We start from the raw sequence: 7815 nt of genomic DNA, 5'->3' as shown, positions 1-7815 counted from the left end.
AAAAAAAAAAAGAAACTAGTCCATGCTAACTCTATGGATCCCAATGTCCTGATCCTCTACTAAGCATGGGGATGGGCAGTGTTTGGGTCCACTGTGCATGGAGTCGCTATGAGTCGGGCTGACTGAACAGCAGCAAGGAACAACAACATGAAAGGAAAAACAACAGAAGCTCCAAGACCACAATATTTTATTTTGAGGTATTAACTTGCCAGTGGGTTTTTTAAAATGTCCTTTCTCACCTCTGAGTAGCTAATGACATTGTCGTTTATTAATATGATACCCCGGAGTTCAGGTTGTGAGAAAAGGTAAACACATTTTTAAAGCATAAAAAGAACATGTTTAAAAACCACACAATCTGTTAAAAAGCACCAGTTGCAAGCACTCATGGGCCCCAAGGCAAAGTTGGATACAAAACCAGGGCATCTCTATGAAAACCAGGGCATCTCTATGAACTCAGGTTACTAAAACGGTGCTTTCTGCGTCTTAAACTTGCTTGATTGAAAACACAGGTAGACTAGAGAAAAATTAAAACTGGTAGGTTGTAACATCTATCTTTACATTTTCACCCTAACGTCCCTTTCTTTCAGGTACCACCAAAACAATAGTTTAAAAAATAACATCTGCTAGTGCTTCAAGCTCAACATTTCTCCTGGGGCAATTCCATCAACACTCCATTTGCTCAAAAGGAACTGCAAATCCCACACTAAGTCTTCTCCTTCAATCATGGGGCTAGAACTCTGATATTAGCTAAGCCTAAGCAATGGTTAAGACTCTCCAGCCATGTTATCAACTGAAGAAATGCATACCTCTGTAACCAAGGTAACTCTGAGACTTTGACAAAAGGGAACAATTGTTCCTGGAGGCTCTCAATGATCAAAGCCATCACAGCACTGACTGTTGGTTGATAAAAGGGTTGAACCCAAGTGCTTGGAAGACAGCCTTAAGAAACTGTCATCATGGTAATGATGGGGTCTCAGGAATGCTCAAGTTGAAAATGATCCTTTTTGTAATGCCTTGAGATGGGCCTAGATTTACCAGACGTTAACAGTAATTTCCTCTGGATGGCATGGCTAGAGATAATTTCCCCCCCTTGTTCTTTATGGCAAAGAAATCCCTTCTTTATAAAAAGTACTTTCTAAGACTCCACCTTGTACCCCAAAATAAAATTCACTGCCATAAAACCTGGCTAAGATCATTTTAAAAATCAGCAATATGAAGAGAGAAAAGGAAAGCAAATCATAATAATGTATGTATTTCAATGTGTAAACGCTTGGGTCCAATGGCACTAGGAAGCAGAAGGAGTTGTCAGAAGGGTGGGCCCATCACAGAATCACTATGGGGGCAGAGATCAAAGGTCGATCTGTAGACTGAGCTATATAATGTAGTCATACAAACAGCACTGATGTCAATGATGAATGAAACTAGGTATAATTTTTCTCCAATGTACATAGTGGTTGAACTTTCAGGGGCAAAAAAGTTTATACAGAAAATCAAGCTTGGTTTTAGATTCAGATAATTGGTAGGTTTCAAATCTACGACTGCCCAGTAAAACAGTCAAAAGACAAGGGAAGATATTTAGTAATTGTGACTATTACGTGCATGTAGAATACTACCCATCACTGTAACTTCCAAAAGTCCCCTACGTATTTTTATTGCTCCCTCCAGAAATGTTACTGCTTTAAAGGAACCACTGCTTCATACTTTAAAAAAAAATAATGAAATGTATTGTTTTATATTCATAAATTGTTTTTCAAGCAGAATTTCAAGCTTATCACTGTCCTATCAAAGGAACTCAAGGTCACAGGTCACGAATACAAACTAGACAGCTCAGCCACTGTGTCTTTAAAGTAATGCTTTGGAGGCAGCTGGAAGCAAGAGCAAGAAGAAATTGGGGGGAAAGGGGTCAGGAGGTTAACTATACTATCCTTAGTTGATAAGCTTTCTGCGTCTGTGGAGAAGACATTTGAGAGAAGCCCAGACAGATACCTTAAAGGTCTGTTTTTCAGTCTTAAAAAACATTTCTGGCTGAAGCAGAATTCACTGATGTAATAGGACATTAGATCCAAAAATTATAGGGTCTCAAAGGAATATATGTGAGCTTTGATTACTGAGATTTCCTGGGCAACAGCATGACCCAAAATTAATAGAGCCCTTAAAAGGCAGATTCTAAAAGAAACTGTGTTCTTGAGATGGCTTTACACAGCCTGGGCTAGAGCAAAGAACAAGTATGACCCTTATATAGAAAACTCCCAGAATCAACTGCAGTTGCAAAGCAAGAGCAAACATAGAGTGAAAGAAAGGGTCCTTCCAGGCCAAGGTGGAGCAATCACTTGAGAAGATTCGTTAGTACTCCTTGGATGAGAGGCAGCTTAGCTCGCAGAGCTGGTTGGCTGCCACCTCTCTGTCTATCTTCACCTCCTTTCTGGAGAATGCCCACTGTCCTCAATGGGACAAAACCAGCACACTTGCTTTTCTACCTGGGAAGTGCCTGCCACCACACAGCTGTCAGGACAGCCACCAGGTATGACACTATCCCTACTAACAAACATCAGCATGCTATCCATTTTTCAAACTTCTCTTTAAAACCCTGACATTCTGGGGGCCAGGTAAGTAATCTTTCTCTCTCTTTTTTTCTTCTTCTTTACCTGCTGAGAATAGTTTGAGAGGTGAACAAAAATTCTCTATTTTGCTGTCCTTTCACTGTTTAAAGCAAACGAAGCTTGTGGTTCTTACAGGCTATGCTGTTAAAAAATATGACTTTACCATACAAATAACTAATTCTGATAGCTCACCTACCACATCTTTGAACTTAGTTAAACTGCTGTTCCATCTCAACAGTGCAGTCTTGTCTGGGGCATACCTTACCATATTAGGCAATCAGGCACCAGAGAGAGAGGCAAGCAAAACAGACCTAAGATTTTACCTAAAAGGAAAACGGCAAACATTTTTCCCAGTGCTGAAGTGTGGACAGAAAACAGCTGGATGCTCTTCAGCAGATAAAAGGGCTCTACAAAATTAAAAAGTACTGTGTGAAAGAGGGGGAAACATCCAGCAAATATCCAGGAACAATGCTGCAGAGAAATAAGCAAATAAGAAAAAGGGCTGCTATCTGTCCAGAGGAAGAGGGTAGGGGAATGGTAAAGGCCTGCGGAACTAGAATGCTCAGAAGCCCTGGCAGAGGGGCACAAACAAGAGGGGTAATGCAGGCATCAAGATGGACGTCTAGTCTACTAGATGATCTGTAAGTACTTGGTCATGTTCTCAAAGACTCCAAGCAAAACTTTATACGTTCAGCCATCGGTCCCTCTTATATTCATTCTTTCTTCTTCAGCCATCCCTGTGCAAACTTGTTCCTCCAAATTCCTCAGGTATGTGCCAGTACATGGTGGCTTCAAAAAGCTTGTGGAAAACTTCCATTGTCTTTCTTTCTTTCTTTTTTTGCTCAGCCTCCGTAGAGACTGTCAAAAATTGCCAATGCCGACTATATTTCAAGTTGTCACAGTGGGGTATTGGGAAAAGTTTTCAATTAGCAATAATCGCGTCTCGGATAAACCTCGCTGGCTATAATATTGCCGCTGCACAAAGCTGCTTCCATTGTCTTTCAATTCTGTTTTCCCATGAACTTTCTGAAGCCCCCTAGTATAGCTAGGGGGAAATTATAGAGGAATCTGGGTGATTTTTCTGATTCTCCAGATAAACTGTTCTTTACAAACTGATAAATAACTAAAACCATATAATTCTAAAGTCAATGGAAATACTACAGAAAGCTTCATTTTCACTCAGACCTAGAAACCTATAGATTTGGAAAATAATGTGAATGGGTCTCAGTCACTTCTACCTATTGGAGTGTACTATCGCATTATCTCACTTGATGGATGAGAACACCAAGGCACAGAGAGGTTAAGCAAATTTCCAAAGAAGGTAGGTGGCAAAGCTCGGGTCTGAACCCACGGAGGCAAGTTCCTATGTCTATACTCATAACCCCTATGCAGTATTTTGTCAAGACAGTATAAGATATACTTTAAAGATTCAACTGAAGGGAGTATAACAGCCACGGGCAGGGAATACAGCTATATGGTCCTGGCAAAATAGCTAATGTTCCTAGGCCTTAGTCTTCTTTAAAATGAGCAGGCTAACTAGATAGACTTGAAGGTTTCTTTGAGCCCCAAGAGCCAAAGTCCATAATTTGCCATTCCAGCAACCACAACACAATTGTCCGAGAAATAAGTTTCTCAAAGAAAGTCTCTTCACTGACATGGAAGTGCTAGTTGTTCAAAGATGTAATAGAGCTGAAGAAATTATGCAAAACAAAGGGACCCAGAGGTGAATCCACTTAAAAAAAATCATTTGCAGGCATGGTCAATCAACAGACTCTCTCTGATGAAACAGAACAGTCTTCTGACACGCAGACTTGAAAGCTCTCTTGACGAGATTTGAAGAGAGGTGGCCGGGGTGAATTTTTCAAACGATGTCAGATGTCTGGGACATCAGCTCTCCTACCCTAACTGAACAGCCGTTTTATAAACAAGTCAAGCAGATTTCATAGGTAGCATGTCAACAACAAGACTACTGTGACTATTTAGTCTGCTATTGTTCTGGAAGAAGAGGAGCACTACTTATAGCCTCAAGAGTCAAATGCTAGGACTCTACAGTCTTCTTTGCAGGCTCTTCCCTGCTCACTTGAGCTTTGGAGTGTCCTGAAGGCTCTGTCCTTGAGTCTCTCCCCTGTCTACACCAACTTTCTTGGGATCCTAAGCAGTCTCATGGCTTTAAACACAAACAGCATGCTTACTGAAACCCAGCTTTATATAGGCAGCTTCTTCAGTTCAAGCTTCCCCCTGGAACTCTAGACTCTTACATTTGACCATCCTGCTGGCCTATCCTACTGAAAACCCTATGCAGTGGCTGCAACAGGGGCCCAACCATCACAGTGTTGAGAATGGCCCAGGGCCGGGCAGTGTTTCATTCTGTGGCACAGAGTCACTACGAGTCAGGACCAAATGGACAGCACTTAACACCACCACACAGGCGTTTCCATGAGAATGTCAATCAGATACAATGAAGGAGTTGTTAGCTGCCTTCCAGTAGTCTCTGACTCAGGTTCTGGGCAGCAGAATGAAATGGTGCCAGGGCCTGTGCCGTCTTCACGACCATGAGTCTCTTTGAGCCCGTTGTGGTTTGCGTGTCAATTCACCTCATTGAGTTTCTCTTATTTTGATGACCCTCTACTTTACCAAAGATGATGTCCCTTTCTAGCAATGGGTCTTCCCTGATGATGCACTAAAAGCAAGCAACCTAAAGTCTGGCCTTACTCCCTTCATGGGTGCACTCAGGTTTAAGACTTCTAAAATCAAAATAAAGCCCGGTCTTCCTCTTCCAGATCAATTCCGCCCAACATCTTCTCCATCTCAGTTAATAAAAATGTCATTCCCTCAGCGGCCTAAGGATAAATGTCTTGGTGTTAACCTTGGCCTCGGTTCTCTCACCCTATATAAATCTACCTGCAATCTTGTTAGTTCTAAATTCAAAAGATATCCTGAATCTGTTGTCAGGGTCTTCATTGTCTGCTATTGCCCTGGTCCAAACCACCATCAATTTCGCCCTGGCTTATTGCACTAGCCTCCTATGTGATGTCCCCGTTTCCACCCACACTTGCTTAGAACACATCTCAAAACAACAGCCAGGATGACCCTTTAAAATATAAGTATAATCATGCCACTCTTCTGCTCAACATTTCACAATGGCTACCCACTCACTCAAGCCTTGGTGGTGTAGTGATTACATGTTGAGCTGCTAGCCTCAAGGTCAGTAGCTTGAAACCACTAACCAATCTGTAGGCGAAAGACAAGGGTAGTTCTACCCTGCCCTACAGGGTCACTCTGAGTTGGAACGGACTTGATAGTAGTGAGTTTGGTTTTGGAGTTTGACCAACATCAAGTGCCAATGGTCCTTTAGTTTATGCCATCTGTCCATTCCGCTCCAGTCCTATTTGTCTTCTCAGTGGTCCTCAGCTATGCCAGATACACTCCTGTCAAGGATCGTTGCAGCTGCTATTCCCTCTGGCTATAACATTCCCCCCAAATAGCCACATGGTCCCCCTCTTTACTTTAAAATCTAGGCTCAAATGATACTTTCTTAACGACGACTAGCCTGTCCATTCTTATCATGGCATTCCCCTCCCATCTTTCTGTTTCTACTATTTTTACTGTTTCATAGTTTTCCAAAGATCACTTTTAAGCATACTATATACTTTACACATTTATTATATTTACTCTCTACCTCCCCTACGAGAGTGTACACTTCCCAAGAGCAGGGCTGTACGTCTGTTTTGTTCACTTGTTGTATTCTCAACATCTAGAAAAGTGCCTGACCACACCAGCCACCGACAAATGGGCGTGTCAAAGGAATAAATGGAAGGAGCTTCTCCAGGGGAAGGCAGGACGAAATGGGAACTGTATTCAGTGGCTTCTAGTATTAGAGACATTTCTGAGGGCAGTGGTTCCCAAGGCAAGTTTTCTTTTCTGCTAGAACTTTGCCAGAAGATGAATGCTTTTCCTCTTTAATTTAGTTTGGAAACTTTACATTTAATCGATAACATCATTTGGAATACTTTCAAAACAGATCTCTCCTGGTACCAGCATGCCACTGGCCATCTAATGCGTTGATACCCATGGATCGGTGGTGATTCCTTAGCAACACCTACTTCAATAGTGCAGTGTGAGAGAGAATTAGTTCTCCAGATCCACTGATTCCATTCTGGGATGGGGCAGGCACACTGCTAACTGTGAGGGTACAGTTTACACGATGCTGTTCAGAGTGAATGTTTCCTGATTGACATTAAAGGAACAGGGAGTTTAGGATAGGAGAGAAAAGTTGGGAGGGGAGAGTACTGTCCTAACAAAAGTATGGAACTCCTTCTTTCTGGTAGATGTAACTATCTATCTACGTCAAGGACAGTAGCAATGCAGATGCTCTGGCAGTGAATCTTGATATTTGGAACAGGCTTTCCAGTTTCCTTCCAGAAGATGTACCTTTAATCACAGCACTCAATTTGAACATGTAACCTGCTGAGGGGAAAACGAAAAAAACAAAACAAAAAACAAACCAACCCAACTGGGTTAAGAGGGACTGGAAGAGGATGTTAACCCTAAGGGGTCTGCTTCACTAGGGTCACATAAAAAGTTCCCCTCATACAGGATACTGGGTACTCAGCTAAACAAGTCCTTGCTTCTCTAGGTCTCCATTTCCTGGACTGTAAACTGTGGTTCCTACATCCAATTATCTTTAAATTCCCTTCTAATTCTAAGATGCCCAAAGTTGGGAGGCAAGTAATTTCACTACACTGAACTGGGTTCTTCAAAGATTCCTTTAAGAGCAAAGCACTTTGCCTTAGCTTAGCCTCCTTAAAGCACCATGCTTTAACATTCACCATCTTTTCCTCTGCCCACTGGTGCCCTCTAGTGATAAATTCAATTATAAGGGAGCACTGGTCTAAGAAACAGCCAGTTCTAAAGTAGAAATTCCTTGATAAAAGAAACAACAAGGCTTGAAGGTAAACAAGTGGCCATCTAGCTCAGAAGCAACAAAGCCCACACAGAAGAAGCACACCAGCCTACATGATCATGAGGTGCCGAAGGGATCAGGTATCAGGCATCAAAGAACAAAAAATCATATCATTGTGTGCTCACCTTCCTGATATGATTGCTGAAGACAAATGGGTGCATCAGCAAATGTGGCAAAGAAAGTTGATGGTGCCCGGCTATCAAAAGATATAGCGTCTGGGGTCTTAAAGGCTTGAAGGTAAACAAGCGGCCA

General features: G+C 42.0%; 1 protein-coding gene and 1 non-coding gene across 4 annotated transcripts in view; both read right to left on the bottom strand.

The window, feature by feature from the left end:
• The window catches only part of PPP1R12B (protein phosphatase 1 regulatory subunit 12B), a 274039-nt gene that overhangs the window by 79499 nt on the left and 186725 nt on the right, over positions 1-7815 (bottom strand). The gene's annotated exons all lie outside the window — the stretch shown is intronic.
• LOC115872398 lies at positions 3447-3587 on the bottom strand. Its single transcript, XR_004047807.1, has one exon. It is a non-coding gene; the product is annotated as a U4 spliceosomal RNA (small nuclear RNA).

This window comes from Echinops telfairi, unplaced genomic scaffold (genome assembly GCF_000313985.2).
Source record: "Echinops telfairi isolate 266 unplaced genomic scaffold, ASM31398v2 ScPeMD7_7424;HRSCAF=8462, whole genome shotgun sequence".
NCBI lineage: Eukaryota > Metazoa > Chordata > Mammalia > Afrosoricida > Tenrecidae > Echinops > Echinops telfairi.
Note: the sequence above shows the minus strand (reverse complement) of the source record. Positions and strands in the feature narration are given on the sequence as shown.